This window comes from Lithobates pipiens, unplaced genomic scaffold (genome assembly GCF_037356315.1).
Source record: "Lithobates pipiens isolate NorthernLeopardFrog02 unplaced genomic scaffold, aLitPip1_a1.2 Scaffold_1, whole genome shotgun sequence".
Taxonomy (NCBI): Eukaryota; Metazoa; Chordata; class Amphibia; order Anura; family Ranidae; genus Lithobates; species Lithobates pipiens.
This window is the reverse complement of record NW_027507685.1, coordinates 202,480,544-202,496,623: the sequence shown is the minus strand read 5'-3', so window position 1 is coordinate 202,496,623 and position 16,080 is coordinate 202,480,544.

Genomic DNA, 16,080 nt, shown 5'->3' with positions numbered 1-16,080 from the left:
GTGACACCCATACAAGAAATGAGGAAATAGTTGTCACCAGAACAAGAAGACAGTGAGAACACACACAAAAAAATCAATTATCCCAACCATTTCCCTCTATTTACTAAACTTTTTTTTTTGTGACTCCCAATTTGGGAAACTTCCTATTTATTTCTTTTCTGACAGGAAGTAAAGGGAACACTCATTGGAGACATTAGAGGCAAATCTCTCTGGCAGCGCCTCCAACTTGCCCCCGCACTCTGTCCAAAATGAAATGAACAGTTTGGGTTGGAGTTGGCCAATCAGGCTGCATTCACATTGCGTAAATGTATGTTGCTATTAGGGTTGCCACCCCATCCCTTTAAACCTGAACGTATAGGAATTACACAGGTTCTGAGGCTAATAATGCAGATAAGGCATTAAAGAGGAAGTAAACCCTGATGGGTTTACTTCCTCTTTGATTCCCTGCAAAGGTAAAGCATAATGGACTACTATGCATCGCATAGTAGTCCATTATGTGTCACTTACCTGACACAGGAGCCAGCGAAGTCACCGCTGTCCCCTTGTGTACGGAGCCTCCATCTTCTTAGTGGGTCTCGCTGCTCCGGCGCTGTCATTCAACAGAGCCGCGATGATGTCACTCCCGCGCATGTGCACGGGAGCCGCCACTCGCGGCATATCGCAGTTAACAGCGGCGAGCTCAGTGCGCCTGCACGCCGCTGTCTATGGCGCATGCACCGTAGACAACGGTGCCTGTATTTTGGCAAATATCTCCTAAACCGTGTAGGTTAGGGAGATATTTCTTGGACCTACAGGTAAGCCTTAATCTAGGCTTACCTGTAGGTCAAAGTGGTTTGTAAGGGTTTACAATCACTTTAAAGTGGTTGTAAACCCTTACAGACCACGTTGACCTACAGGTAAGCCTAGATTAAGGCTGGCCATATATTATACAATTTTCTTCTATAGATTTCCTTTAGATTTACCAAAACCATATAATATGAGGTCAAGTCTCAACACTTTCAATTTGTGTGCAATCAGGCAGGTCCTTCTACTACGCAGTTGAAGGTAAAGCTAAAGGAAATTGAATAAGAAAATTGTATGGTGTAGGGTCAGCTTAAGGCTTACCTGTAGGTCCAAGAAATATCTTCTAAACCTACACGGTTTAGGAGATATTTGTAAAAGACAGGCACCGCTGTCTACGGTGCATGCGCCGTAGACAGCGCTGCGCAGGCGCACCAAGCATGCCTCTGCTACCGGCAATAATGCCATTAGTGGAGGCTCCCTCGCGCATGCGTGGGGGCGACGTCATCGTGGCTCCGGCCAGTCACAGCCGGAGCTGCGATACCCGGAAGTCACTTTTATTAAGGCTTTACTTCCTCTTTAAGTGAGTTAAATTACCACCTGTGTAATTAGTATGTGTCCAGTTTTAAAGGGATGAGGTGGCAACCCTAGTTGCTTTTGCATCAAAAGAGCGATAAGCACTATTTTTTGTGCCAGAGCAAAGCAGTTTGGTACTGTGGGGTTGATTTACTAAAGGCAAATCCAATTTGCACTACAAGTGCACTTGGTAGTGCAGTCGCTGTAGATCTGAGGGGAAGATCAGAAATGAGGGGAAGCTCTGCTGATTTTATCATCCAATCATGTACAAGCAAAAATGCTGTTTTTTATTTTCCTTGCATGTCCCCCTCAGATCTAAAGCGACTGCACTTCCAAGTGCATTTGTAGTGCAATGTGGATTTGCCTTTAGTAAATAAACCCCTATGTGCTGTGGTTCTCTGCGGCAAACAGTTTTGCTGTGGTGCCATTCATTAATGCAGCGCACCTTAACCCAGAGTAATGCACTGTCTTGCACTGTGTTTACCAGTGTGAACCTGGTCTCAGGCCAGGTCCACACATGTGCGGCCGCGTGTTCGTGCCTGGGGTCCAGTGCGTGTCTGTTCACCAGTTCAGGTGTGATTTAGGTCCAAAAGTTTGCATGGATTCACACCTGAACTGGACCCAAATGTGCACCGGACCCTTTTTTAATCTGGACCGCGGCTGGCCGCATGTGTGTGAATCGGCTAAATTGAGAGCTGGTCACACTTGCCTATCATGCGAATTGGATGCTAATTTCTTTGCATCCAATTTGCACACATGTGAACCCAGCCTCAAGCTATTTGTTGCAATATCAAATTACATTTTCATGCAATCAGTTGCATTAAGGCAGTCCCTCCTTTTATGATGGTCTTTTAGCATGTTAAAAATAATGTACAGACATTCCAACCTGCAAAAACAAATTTCAGGCAGGTGGCGGCGCTCTATTATTATTATTTTATAATATTATATGATTATTATATTATTTTATCTATTTTATTTGCAGTTTTTTTTTTTTTTTAAATCAGATCATTTAAAAAAAAAAAAATTCACAGTGCTTCTTGGGAAGGGGGTGGGGGTATGTGGCAGTGGACGGTGTCAGTAAGGCAGATGATGGCGTCAGTAGTTTTTTATTTTTACATATTAATTTTTTTTACAATTGTTTTTTTATTTTTTTAACAATGCTTTTTGGGGAGAGGATGTTGAGGAAGTGGAAAATGTTGGTAGGGCAGGGGGGAGTGGTGTCAGTATTTTTTTATTTTTATATATATATAAAATTATATTATATTACATTTTACAATTTTTTTGTTGTTTTTTTTTCTTATTATCCCTGTTGGGGGGCTTTGGTGAGATATCAGAGGTCTAAATAGGCCCAACATCTCCCCTTTGAGACAAAGAAAGGGACTGAGGACACAGATTCCCCAGTCCCTTTCTCAGCACTGAAGATGAATGGACAGGAAACAGTCTCCTGTCCTTGTCCATTCATAAACTGAAGCAGAGTAAACACAGTTTACTCTGCTCAGTTATCACAATAGCTCACTGTGTCCATTTCATAACAGGAAGGGGCTGGTAAATTACATATTTATCTTCTTCTTCTTCCATCCTGACACATACCCCCCGCATCCGGCGGGAAAGGAGAAAAGAGAGCCGGCTGCTGGGGACAAGGTGGGGCGGAGAAGAACAGCGGGCCAGAGGAGAAAGGAGGGGGGAGCGGAGAAGTACAGCGGGCTGGTTGAGAATGGAGGGGGACACATGGATGATATGTCAGGAGATCGCAGGGCACTCGTGGGAGTCCAGGAGCCCGCTACCAAATGCAGGAGACTTGGGATGTCTGAATGTATCCAGAGAGGCCATTTTTTTGACAGGATCAATGGTTGTTATGGTGCAGGCAGACTCCCTGCACCAAAACAGCAGCCTTGGGGCTGAACATGCACTGAGGGCAGAGTGTCCGGTAAGAAGGGCCTCAGTGCAGCACCCCTCTGTGCCTCCATTCACGTTCCTCCATTGCATTCACAAGCAGGGCCGGGGCTACCACTAGGCAACTAGGCAGCCGCCTAGGGCGCACTGCTGCCTAGGGGCGCCTGCCCGCTGGTTTCCCTCCATGTCTGCATGCTCTGCAAGCTGCTCTGTCTGACCGGTAGTGTAATTAGAGGTGCACGCTAGTGGAAGAAGATCCAATGCTTCCTGTATAGCGGCGCCTTCTGTCACATGGACAAGGCAAAGGGGGTGGTGTCAGGAGTGGTGTCAGTGGGGGCGGCAAAATGAGGTTTCGCCTAGGGTGTCAAAAATCCTTGCCCCAGCTCTGTTCACAAGCCTATCCAGCCCCCACCTAACAACTGTACTTTTATTTTCTCCATCAGCTCATCCCCCACAGTTATTACCTTTTGTATCACTTGACCCTCCCTCCTAGATTGTAAGCTCTAACGAGCAGGGCCCTCTGATTCCTCCTGTATTGAATTGTATTGTAACTGTACTGTTTGCCCTCATGTTGTATAGAGTTGCGCAAACTGTTGGCACAGTTTAAATCCTGTATAATAATAATAGTAATGTAAATATATACAGTGCTCAGCATATATGAGGACACCCCAACAGATTTGTCAGAAAACTTTTACTTTCCTTTCAGAATCAACATTTTCTTTGGGACATTTTACTACACAATATTCCCACAAATGCAGGCCATTGATGGCAGCAAAGATTTGTTAATTTGCACACACCAAAAATAATTTTCCTAAGGCCGCGTACACACGGGCGGACTGTTCGCCCAACCTTGTCCGCTGAACAGTGTTTGGGCGGACAGTCCGCTCGTGTGTGGGCTTTCAGCGGACAGTTTCAGCGGACAGTTGGACGGACAAAGTCTTTCGGAAATTCCGAAAAACTGTCCGCTGAAACTGTGTTTGAGCGAACAGTCCGCCCGTGTGTGGGCTTGTCCGCTGTACTTTCGAAATGAGCGGACTGTTCCCGCTCGGAAAGTCCGCCCATTTCGAGCGCGTGTACAGGTAGGCGGGGCCCGCGAAGGAGACGTCGCGGGCTCCGCCGCCTGGAATGGGCTTAAAGGGGAACCCCAACGCCGAAAAAAATCGGCGTGGGGGTTCCCCCCAAGTCCACACCAGACCCTTGTCCGAGCACGCTACCCGGCCGGCCAGGAAAGGGGGGCGAGCGAGCGCGCCCCCCCCTCCTGAGCCGTACCAGGCCGCGTGCCCTCAACATGGGGGGTGCCTTGGGGAAGGGGGGGCCGCGCGGCCCCCCCACCCCAAAGCACCTTGTCCCCATGTTGATGAGGACAAGGGCCTCTTCCCGACAACCCTGGCCGTTGGTTGTCGGGGTCTGCGGGCGGGGGGCTTATCGGAATCCGGGAGCGCCCTTTAAGAAGGGGGCCCCCGGATACCGGCCCCCCACCCTATGTGAATGAGTATGGGGTACAATGTACCCCTACCCATTCACCTGTGAACTAAAGTACAATAAAAAACACAACACAGAGAAAAAATATTTTATTGCACAGCTCCGGGGGTCTTCCGTCTTCGGGGGTCTTCTCGCCGGACTCCTCCGCTATGTGTGTGTAGCTCTTTTGCTAGCGGAGGAGTCCGGCTTTCTTCCTCCCCGCCGCCGGCCTCTTCTCCCGACTTCGGGGGTCTTGTCCCCCTCTTCGGTTCTTCTGCCGGGCCACCGCGCCTTCTTGTAGCTCTTTTACAGGCGGTGGCCCGGTCTTCTGTCGCCGCCGCCGCCTTCCGTTCTTGTTCTTCTTCTTGTTCTTCTTCTTCTCCTGGAGATGTTGACTCGACGAGCTCTCCGGCCGGAATGCCAGGGACACGCTCCGCTGCCACTTATATAGTGACAATGGGGCGGTGTCACATGGTATATGTCACATGGGTTGGTCACATGGGTTGATGTCACATGGGGACTATGACATCGTAAGGGGGCGGGGTCACCATGTGACCAACCCATGTGACATATACCATGTGACACCGCCCCATTGTCACTATATAAGTGACCGCACAGCGCGGCTCTGGCATTCCGGCCGGAGAGATCGTCGAGTCAACATCTCCAGGAGAAGAAGAAGAACAAGAAGAAGAACAAGAACGGAAGGCGGCGGCGGCGACAGAAGACCGGGCCACCGCCTGTAAAAGAGCTACAAGAAGGCGCGGTGGCCCGGCAGAAGAACCGAAGTCGGCGACAGAAGAACGGAAGACGGCGACAGAAGACCGGGCCACCGGACCAGGCGCGGTGGCCCGGCAGAAGAACCGAAGAGGGGGACAAGACCCCCGAAGTCGGGAGAAGAGGCCGGCGGCGGGGAGGAAGAAAGCCGGACTCCTCCGCTAGCAAAAGAGCTACACACACATAGCGGAGGAGTCCGGCGAGAAGACCCCCGAAGACGGAAGACCCCCGGAGCTGTGCAATAAAATATTTTTTCTCTGTGTTGTGTTTTTTATTGTACTTTAGTTCACAGGTGAATGGGTAGGGGTACATTGTACCCCATACTCATTCACATAGGGTGGGGGGCCGGTATCCGGGGGCCCCCTTCTTAAAGGGGGCTCCCGGATTCCGATAAGCCCCCCGCCCGCAGACCCCGACAACCAACGGCCAGGGTTGTCGGGAAGAGGCCCTTGTCCTCATCAACATGGGGACAAGGTGCTTTGGGGTGGGGGGGCCGCGCGGCCCCCCCTTCCCCAAGGCACCCCCCATGTTGAGGGCACGCGGCCTGGTACGGCTCAGGAGGGGGGGCGCGCTCGCTCGCCCCCCTTTCCTGGCCGGCCGGGTAGCGTGCTCGGACAAGGGTCTGGTGTGGACTTGGGGGGAACCCCCACGCCGATTTTTTTCGGCGTAGGGGTTCCCCTTTAAGCCCATTCCAGGCGGCGGAGCCCGCGACGTCTCCTTCGCGGGCCCCGCCTACCTGTACACGCGCTCGAAATGGGCGGATTTGCCTCCGCCTTACGTGGGCGAGTCCGTTCATTTCAAAAGTTGAGCGAACTGTTTGCCCAACCTTGTTCGTCAAACAGTCCGCTCGTGTGTGGGCAAGTCCGCTCATGCAAATTTTGAGCGGACTGTTTGATGAAACTGTTTGCCGAACAAGGTTGGGCGAACAGTCCGCCCGTGTGTACGCGGCCTGACAAATTCATGCAAGACCATGTTGCAAAATGAATGTAAGGCTTGAGTGGGGTGCACATTCGAAACTCGAAAATTCTTGTATGGCTTTTTTTTTAAATTTTTTTACTGATCATGCACAATTTTTCTTTTCTGATTTTTCTTGTAAGAAAATCATATGAAAACAGTACACATTAAGGCTGGGTTCACACTGGAGCGATGCGGGAACGCCGCAAATCCGCGGCGTTTTCCCGCATCGCATGCCTCCCGCCGGCAGTTCACACTGCCCTATGCGGACTGCTGGGAGTGTCAGTGAAACCTTAATGACACCCCCAGATCAGTTCGCATATCGCAGTGCGATCTGCAAACTCAGACAGGAATCGGATCGCATGGTGTGAACACCCATGCGATCCGATTCTGCTGCGGACTAAAAAAAGGGTCCTGTGCGAGTTTGCGGCGGGTGTGATGCGAATTCAGCCATACTATCTGTATGGCTGAACTCGCATCGCACAGAGATCGGATGTGATTTGCACTGCAGTGCGGTGCGAATCACATCCGGTTCTCGTAGCCGCTCCAGTGTGAACCCAGCCTAAATGAAAATAGTTTGTTCTGTTCCCGTAGGAGAAAAATTTCAAGTTTGTCCCTTCGGGAATTTTTGTATAAAAAGTCTGAATCGGCTGTCGAAAGTAAACACTATACGAAAATCGTACGAAAATTCTTTGGACGAAAATATTCGCCCAATTTTCTTATAGTGTGTATGAGCCTTTAGACCCCTTTCACACTGAGGCATTTTTTCAGGTGCTTTTAGGCTAAAAATAGCACCTGTAAAGCACCTAAAAAACACCTCCCCTGCGGGCCCAATGTGAGAGCCAGAGTGCTTTCACACTGGGGTGATGTGCTGGCAGGACGTTAAAAAAAAGTCCTGAAGCAACATCTTTGGGGCAGTGAAGAAGCGGTGTATACACCGCTTCTCCGCCACGCCTGCCCATTGAAATTAATGAGCACCACTGCCAAAGCGCTTCACCAGCGGCGCTACACGGGCACATTTAACCCTTTATTCGGCCGCTAGACGCTAAAATGACGATAAAGTACTGCTAAAATCACGCTTTCCCACCCCCAGTGTGAAAGCAGCCTTAGGCTCGGTTCACACAGGGGCGACTTGTCCAGGCGACTTTGCCGCCTGACAAGTCGCGCTCCGTTCTGTACTATGGAACCGTTCTAATAGGAGCGACTCAAGTCGCTCCGACTTAGAAAAAAGGTTCCTGTACTATTTTTGGGGCGACTTCAGGCGACTTGCATTGAATTCTATACAGAAGTCGTTTTGCAAGTCGCCGCTGATCATGTGCAGGTTGCGGCGCTGCAAGTCGTGCCGCCCCTGTGTGAACCGAGCCTTAGGCCTCTTTCACACCGACGTCCCGTTCAGGCCCGCCTGTCAGTTTTTTAGGCGGACCTGAACGGGTGCTCCATAGAGGTCTATGGAGCGTCGGATGTCAGCGGTGACATGTCCGCTGACATCCGACCCGCTCCGATCCGAAAAAGTGTAACGGAGGAAAAAGCTATTTTTCCATCCGTCTGCGGATCGGATGACGACGGGCACTGCGGTCCGTCGTCATCCGATCTCCCATAGGGGAGAGCGGCGCTGTGACAGGTCCGTCCCTGCGCAGTGTGCAGAGACGGAGCTGTCATCTCCCTGCTCAGCGGGGATCGGCGGAGTGATCCCCGCTGAGCAAACGGACATCCACGGGGCGGATCAGAACTGATCCGCCCCGTGTGAAAGGACCCTTAGTAGTAATGATACATTTTAGACAACTAAATCCTAATTAACAAGAATTCAACTACAGGCGAGTCTAATTATTCATTAAACAGGTGTCCAGCAGACAGTTGATTAAAGAAGATGCTACCATCTTGGTCGCCATGCACTTTTCCAACATGACAATGATTCAAAACATACATATAAGGCCACTGTTGCATTTCTGAAAAAGAGCAGGGTGAAATTGGTTCAGTGGTCAAGTAATGTATGTCTCCTGACCTGAACCCAATCAAACACCTATGGGGAATTCTGAAGAGACAAGTTGACCATCACTCTCTATCCAGCATCCAGGCTTTAAAAATGGAAAATTCCCTATCAAACACTTACCATAATTTTCATTTACTGATGGACTCCATGGCAGCATACGTCTGGGTATAGACCCCACCTCCTCTCCTACCCTATAGGGCCCCACTCCTATAAATCTTTGCTCTGAGCCAGCGGCTGTGTTTTCCGTAACTAGCCTAATCAAGACACTCGGAGGGGCCTCCTGCTGCCATGGAGTCCATCAGGAAAGGAAAATTACGGTAAGTATTTGATAGGGAATTTTCAGTTTTCCTGACAGACTCCATGGCAGCATACGTATGGGAAATAACGTGCCATACACAGCCGGGTGGGCAATTGCCAAGCAAAGAAAGATTTAATTAACACCATCAACCCACAGGATTTGTAAATGAAAATTAACAGAAGATAGAGCAGCCAGTTCAACACAATAATGAGACATAAATGTGTTAATTGAAGACTACCAGGCTGCCCTGCAGATCACTTTGGGGGCGATGTGACATGAGGCTGCCCACGATGCTGAGACTCTTCTGGATGAATGAGCTGTCACCGCCTCTTGAGGCAACAAGCCCTTCGCTCTATAGGCCCACTTTATAGACTGAATGATCCACGCAGCAATGGATCTAGCTGAGGCATGCATCCCATTGTTTTTCCAGTGGAAGAGGACAAAAAGGTATATAGACTGAGTAAAGGGAGCCGTAGCCTTCAGATATTGTTTCAAGGTGTCGCCCACATTAAGAGGATGGACATCAGAATTTTAGGCTGATCTAAAGGTGGGATGCATAATCTCCTGGTTTTCATGGAAGACTGAAGTAACTTTTGGGTTCAACCCCAGCATAGGAATTAGAACTTCTTTGTCTGGGCTTGCCAGTAGACATGGGCGCCGTCAAAAAATTTGTTTTGTTCTGTTCCGTTTCGATTTATAATAAAATTAATTCGTAATTCATATTTCGTGTCCGAAATTCCGTTCTGTTTCGTACGAAATACGAATTGTCGTACGAACGTTCTTTCCCATGAATTTAAAGGCAAAAACATTGCTCATTATGCTTATTATGACTTGCAAAAGACTTCTGTGATAGAAGTCAATGTAAGTTGCCTGAAGACATCCATGAAGCACTTTCATCCTCTCTGGGCAGGCTGCCAAGAAAAGAACAAAATGATACAATGTTTCTTCTTCAATGGGCTGAACTCCATGTGTAGAAGTTCTCAGTTTAACCATTTAAAGACTAAATCTTTTCTGACACTTGTTGCTTACAAGTAAAAATCCAGTATTTTCTGCTAGAAAATCACTCAGAAGCCCCAAAAATGATATATATATTTTTTAGCAGAGACCCTAGGGAATAAAATAGCAGTTGTTGCAATATTTTTATGTGACGCGATATTTGCGCAGAGGTCTTTCAAACGCAAGTTAGCGCTTTTTTTTCGTTCGACCTCTAGAAAGCACTGACATTAACAGCGTGACATTCAGCAATGACACCTGCACCGTGATAGAGTGATCTGACACCAGCACCGTGACATAACACATGTATGAGGTGAATCTGGGATCGACAACTACAAGCATTCTTTTTTTTATATGTGAAATTCTGAAAATGCAGGAATCTTGAGATAATGGAGGCGAGGGAAGGTCAGGGTAGGCAAAAAAAAGGGTGCAGGAGATGATCACCAGCACCGTGATATAGAGCACTGACACCTGCACCATGATAGAGTGATCTGACACCAGCACCGTGACATAACACATGTATGAGGTGAATCTGGGATCGACAACTACAAGCATTCTTTTTTTATATGTGAAATTCTGAAAATGCAGGAATCTTGAGATAATGGAGGCGAGGGAAGGTCAGGGTAGGCAAAGAAAAGGGTGCAGGAGATGATCACCAGCACCAGCACCGTGACATAACACATGTATGAGGTGAATCTGGGATCGACAACTACAAGCATTCTTTTTTTATATGTGAAATTCTGAAAATGCAGGAATCTTGAGATAATGGAGGCGAGGGAAGGTCAGGGTAGGCAAAGAATCATCTCCTGCACCCTCTTCTTTGCCTACCCTGACCTTCCCTCGCCTCCATTATCTCAAGATTCCTGAATTTTCAGAATTTCACATATAAAAAAAGAATGCTTGTAGTTGTCGATGCCAGATTCACCTCATACATGAGTTATGTCACGGTGCTGGTGTCAGATCACTCTATCACGGTGCCGGTGTCAGTGCTCCATATCACGGTGCTGGTGATCATCTCCTGCACCCTCTTCTTTGCCTACCCTCACCTTCCCTCGCCTCCATTATCTCAAGATTCCTGAATTTTCAGAATTTCACATATAAAAAAAGAATGCTTGTAGTTGTCGATCCCAGATTCACCTCATACATGTGTTATGTCACGGTGCTGGTGTCAGAACACTCTATCACGGTGCAGGTGTCAGTGCTCTATATCACGGTGCTGGTGCTGGTGATCATCTCCTGCACCCTTCTCTTTGCCTACCCTGACCTTCCCTCGCCTCCATTATCTCAAGATTCCTGCATTTTCAGAATTTCACATATTAAAAAAAGAATGCTTGTAGTTGTCGATCACAGATTCACCTCATACATGTGTTATGTCACGGTGCTGGTGTCAGATCACTCTATCACGGTGCAGGTGTCAGTGCTCTATAACACAGTGCTGGTGCTGGGGATCATCTCCTGCACCCTCTTCTTTGCCTACCCTCACCTTCCCTCGCCCCATTATCTCAAGATTCCTGAATTTTCAGAATTTCATATATAAAAAAAGAATGCTTGTAGTTGTTGATCCCAGATTCACCTCATACATGTGTTATGTCACGGTGCTGGTGTCAGATCACTCTATCACGGTGCAGGTGTCAGTGCTCTATATCACAGTGCTGGTGCTGGTGATCATCTCCTGCACCCTTTTCTTTGCCTACCCTGACCTTCCCTGGCCTCCATTATCTCAAGATTCCTGAATTTTCAGAATTTCACATATAAAAAAAGAGTGCTTGTAGTTGTCGATCCCAGATTCACCTCATACATGTGTTATGTCACGGTGCTGGTGCTGGTGATCATCTCCTGCACCCTTTTCTTTGCCTACCCTGACCTTCCCTCGCCTCCATTATCTCAAGATTCCTGCATTTTCAGAATTTCACATATAAAAAAAGAATGCTTGTAGTTGTCGATCCCAGATTCACCTCATACATGTGTTATGTCACGGTGCTGGTGTCAGATCACTCTATCACGGTGCAGGTGTCAGTGCTCTATATCACGGTGCTGGTGCTGGTGATCATCTCCTGCACCCTTTTCTTTGCCTACCCTGACCTTCCCTCGCCTCCATTATCTCAAGATTCCTGCATTTTCAGAATTTCACATATAAAAAAAGAATGCTTGTAGTTGTCGATCCCAGATTCACCTCATACATGTGTTATGTCACGGTGCTGGTGTCAGATCACTCTATCACGGTGCAGGTGTCAGTGCTCTATATCACGGTGCTGGTGCTGGTGATCATCTCCTGCACCCTTTTCTTTGCCTACCCTGACCTTCCCTCGCCTCCATTATCTCAAGATTCCTGCATTTTCAGAATTTCACATATAAAAAAAGAATGCTTGTAGTTGTCGATCCCAGATTCACCTCATACATGTGTTATGTCACGGTGCTGGTGTCAGATCACTCTATCACGGTGCAGGTGTCAGTGCTCTATATCACGGTGCTGGTGATCATCTCCTGCACCCTTTTCTTTGCCTACCCTGACCTTCCCTCGCCTCTATTATCTCAAGATTCCTGCATTTTCAGAATTTCACATATAAAAAAAGAATGCTTGTAGTTGTCGATCCCAGATTCACCTCATACATGTGTTATGTCACGGTGCTGGTGTCAGATCACTCTATCACGGTGCAGGTGTCATTGCTGAATGTCACGCTGTTAATGTCAGTGCTTTCTAGAGGTCGAACGAAAAAAAAAGCGCTAACTTGCGTTTGAAAGACCTCTGCGCTAATACCGCGTCACATAATATATTGCAACAACCGCTATTTTATTCCCTAGGGTCTCTGCTAAAAAAATATATATAATTTTTGGGGCTTCTGAGTGATTTTCTAGCAGAAAATACTGGATTTTTACTTGTAAGCAACAAGTGTCAAAAAAGATTTAGTCTTTAAATGGTTAAACTGAGAACTTCTACACACGGAGTTCAGCCCATTGAAGAAGAAACATTGTATCATTTTGTTCTTTTCTTGGCAGCCTGCCCAGAGAGGATGAAAGTCCTTCACTGATGTCTTCAGGCAACTTACATTGACTTCTATCACAGAAGTCTACTGCAAGTCATAATAAGCATAATGACTGAAAAACGCGGTAAAAAACGCAGCGAATGGCGGTAAAAAACGCAGCAAAAAACGCTTGAAGTCGTTGACGACAACTGATCAGAAATCCGGAATTCGTAAACAAAAGCTCGTATTCCGTACAGAATTCGGACGCACGGCAATTCGTATTTCGGATCCTCCCGAACGTACGAATTTTTAGAAATTCGTACGAATTTGAGATTCGTACGAAACGAATCGCACATGTCTACTTGCCAGGTTCTGGAGAGTGGAGATGACCTGACCCCTGTGTTCCAGAAGTTGTCTTCTGTCTTGTGCCAGCAAGAGGAGATCGTCTTAAGTAATAGTGTAGATGAATACTTCTGGTTCTTAATAGGGCTACGACAGCTAATAAGACTTTTGAAAATATGCAAGGAGATGTCGAAAGCCCGAAGGTGGGACAGGTGAACTGTAGGTGAAGCTGACCTATGGCGAAACTGAGAAGCTGTTGAAAGCTCACTGCTACGGGAACATGGAAGTAAGCATCTTTTAAATCTATAGACATAAGCCAGTCTCCTGGCTGGACCCACTGCTGGATCGTGGACAGTGTCTCCATTTTGAACCTCTCTTTCTTGATGAAGCAGTATAGATGAGTCATTAATCTTCTGTACCATGAAGAGAGGAGAGTAGATCTACTGGCCTCCCTGGTGGGCCTCCTGAAAGAACAATGCTTCGACTTCCAGTTTCTCGTAAATTCGTGACCAGACTTGTAGCTACGTGCCTCTCTAGCATTCTCTGGATTTTTCTTCCTTGGATAAGCCTGTCTCTGGTTCTGCAGGTGCTGGTCCCTGGGGGAGGAACCCCCACTTTCCTTCTGTGGCCCAGGCTATAGTGCTAGCCAACTTATGGCCAAAGAAGGACGAGCCCTCAAAGGGAATCCGGCACCACACCTGTTTGGAAACAGGGTCAGCCAACCAAGCCAGTGCCACAGTGCGCATTTGGCACTAACAGCAGAAAGCATAACTCGGACCACCAGGCGGCTGATGTCATTGGAAGCCTGCCCCAAAAAGGCAGACGCCAGTCTCAGCTCCTGAACGGGCGAACTTCTGGCCACCTTATTCTAGACATTCCTCACCCACACTGTTCGTCCAAATCTCCGTTGCTTTGGACATTGCGGCTAGGGCTGGCTTGCAGGCCATGCCTACCATTAGGTAGATCCGCTTAAGGTCAGTGTCGATTCGCCTCTCCAGGGCTTGAAGGAAACGGATTCTTCCAGCGGAAGGGTCACATGTCTGACCAGCCTAATCATGAATGCATCCACCAGAGGCGCTGACTCTAGGTGCCTAACTTTTTCTTCCTTGAAGGGATAAAGCTTAGACATTTTAGATAGCATAGAGTTTTCCTTCAATACTTTGCTCCACTCATCCACTTAGATACGTAAAATGTAGGCGCTCCTTGTTTAGTTGCTTGAAAAAAATGTTCTGCTTAGGAGGGGATACTACTGGTTCCATCCAACTTAGGACTTCTCCCACTGCCTTTACCAGGGGCGAGCCAGGGCAAAGTCGAAGCCCACACAAGGATCTTCCACCTCCGTCTCACTGTCTGAGAAGGTGGCAGACCTGCAACTTGGCTGCGAGGACTCCCACGTATCCTGGGCCTTTGCCTCCCTTGCCGGAGAGCATGAAGGCTCTATAGGAGGGTCATGGATCTGGCAGGCTCTCAACTCTTTTAAAGATTCTTTAAGGACACCTCTGACCAGGGACTCCATCTGTCAGTCTGTACCTCCTCTCTCACCCGCTGCTTTGGCATAACAGGGGTCACAGAGGAATCTTCCAACTGGCACTCGGGACCTGTATCCCCAGCAAGCTTTCTCATCTGAGCGTCGGGGGTGAGACCAGGGTGAGAGAGCCAGGTTCTTGCTGTGGTGCCTAGATCTAGAGGGTGAACTGTGGCACCAGGATCTGGAAGAGGAATGCCAGCATTGCGATTTTGATGAATCGCCTCCTTTGCGAGAGGGCTGGCCACAGGGAGGCGTTGACACATCCATCATCTGGAGACACCAGGCAGGAGGAGGGCTGCAGGAACATAACCAGGTCAGCACAGGAAACAGCACAGTGTGAGTCAGCAGAAGGACTATTCCTGCCTTCATGTCAGGTCACCTAGAGGTCGAGGTGACAGATGCACACCGTAGGGATCAGGAGTGCACCGCAAAGTTGTGGACCCTACGGCTGATTGCTGCGGACGGGAGACAGGTCCCACCGGGGTTAGAGCGTAAGATTCCCTGGGGCGCGGAGTCTAAGAGCCAGCAGGTGTTCACCAGAGCCTCGAGTGGTGAGGATGGACTTGGCTGCAACTGGCTCCAGGTCGCGACCCCCAGGGTCCCCCAGCTCACACCCACAGTAGGCAACAGGAGGATAGTGATGGTGAGGGACAAAGCCAAGGTCAGGGCCACAACCAGATAGAAATAGTCAGGGACACGCCAAAAGGTCAGGATTACAGGCAAGCAGGGATAGTCAAAGACACGCCAAAGTCGGTAACGGAACAACAGAAGAGCACACGGCAGGTAACAGGAAGCCAAACACACAAAGGAATACACAATGGTTGATCAGCACTGATGGCCTGCAGTGCACAGGTTAATATAGGGCTCCCTGATAGGGCCTGGGGTGGAGCCATACTTAGAGGAGAGGTTATAAAAACCACCAGGTGGAAGTGGCTGGCCTCTAGTCTGAACACATGAGGGGAGGTAAGCAAACACAGGAAGATCACTGCATAACCATGACAGAACCCTCCCTCTTACGAGGCCTCCCCCTCCCCCGCCTGGGTCCAGGCTTAAAGGGAAACTCCAGATGGAACCTCCTTAACAGACAGGGAGCAAAGACCTCAGATGCAGTGATCCAAGACCTCTCCTCAGGGCCCAACCCTTTCCAAAGTACGAGGTACTGAAGAATGCCTTTACGGAGCCAGGAATCCAAAACTTGACTAACCTCGTATTTTAGATTATCCTCAGAGACCGAAACAGAGGTAGGGAGAGGACGAGAGGGCTTGAGGACTAAAGGCTTTTTAGGAATGGGTCTGAGTCTGAGCAGGGTCTGAGCAGGGTCCCCCACACCCTTAAAGATGAGCTGGGCATCCATAACAGGACCACCAGACTGGGCAGAGGTCAGTGGATCCCTGAGGTCAGGTTGGTTAGAAAGTGACATGTCACAAGAGTCAAGCTGGATAGCTGCAACACAAACAGAATGCAGAGAACCCTGAGAAAAAGATTAAAAACCCCTCCTGGCCGAATGAGGTATTCTATCCAAAGGATG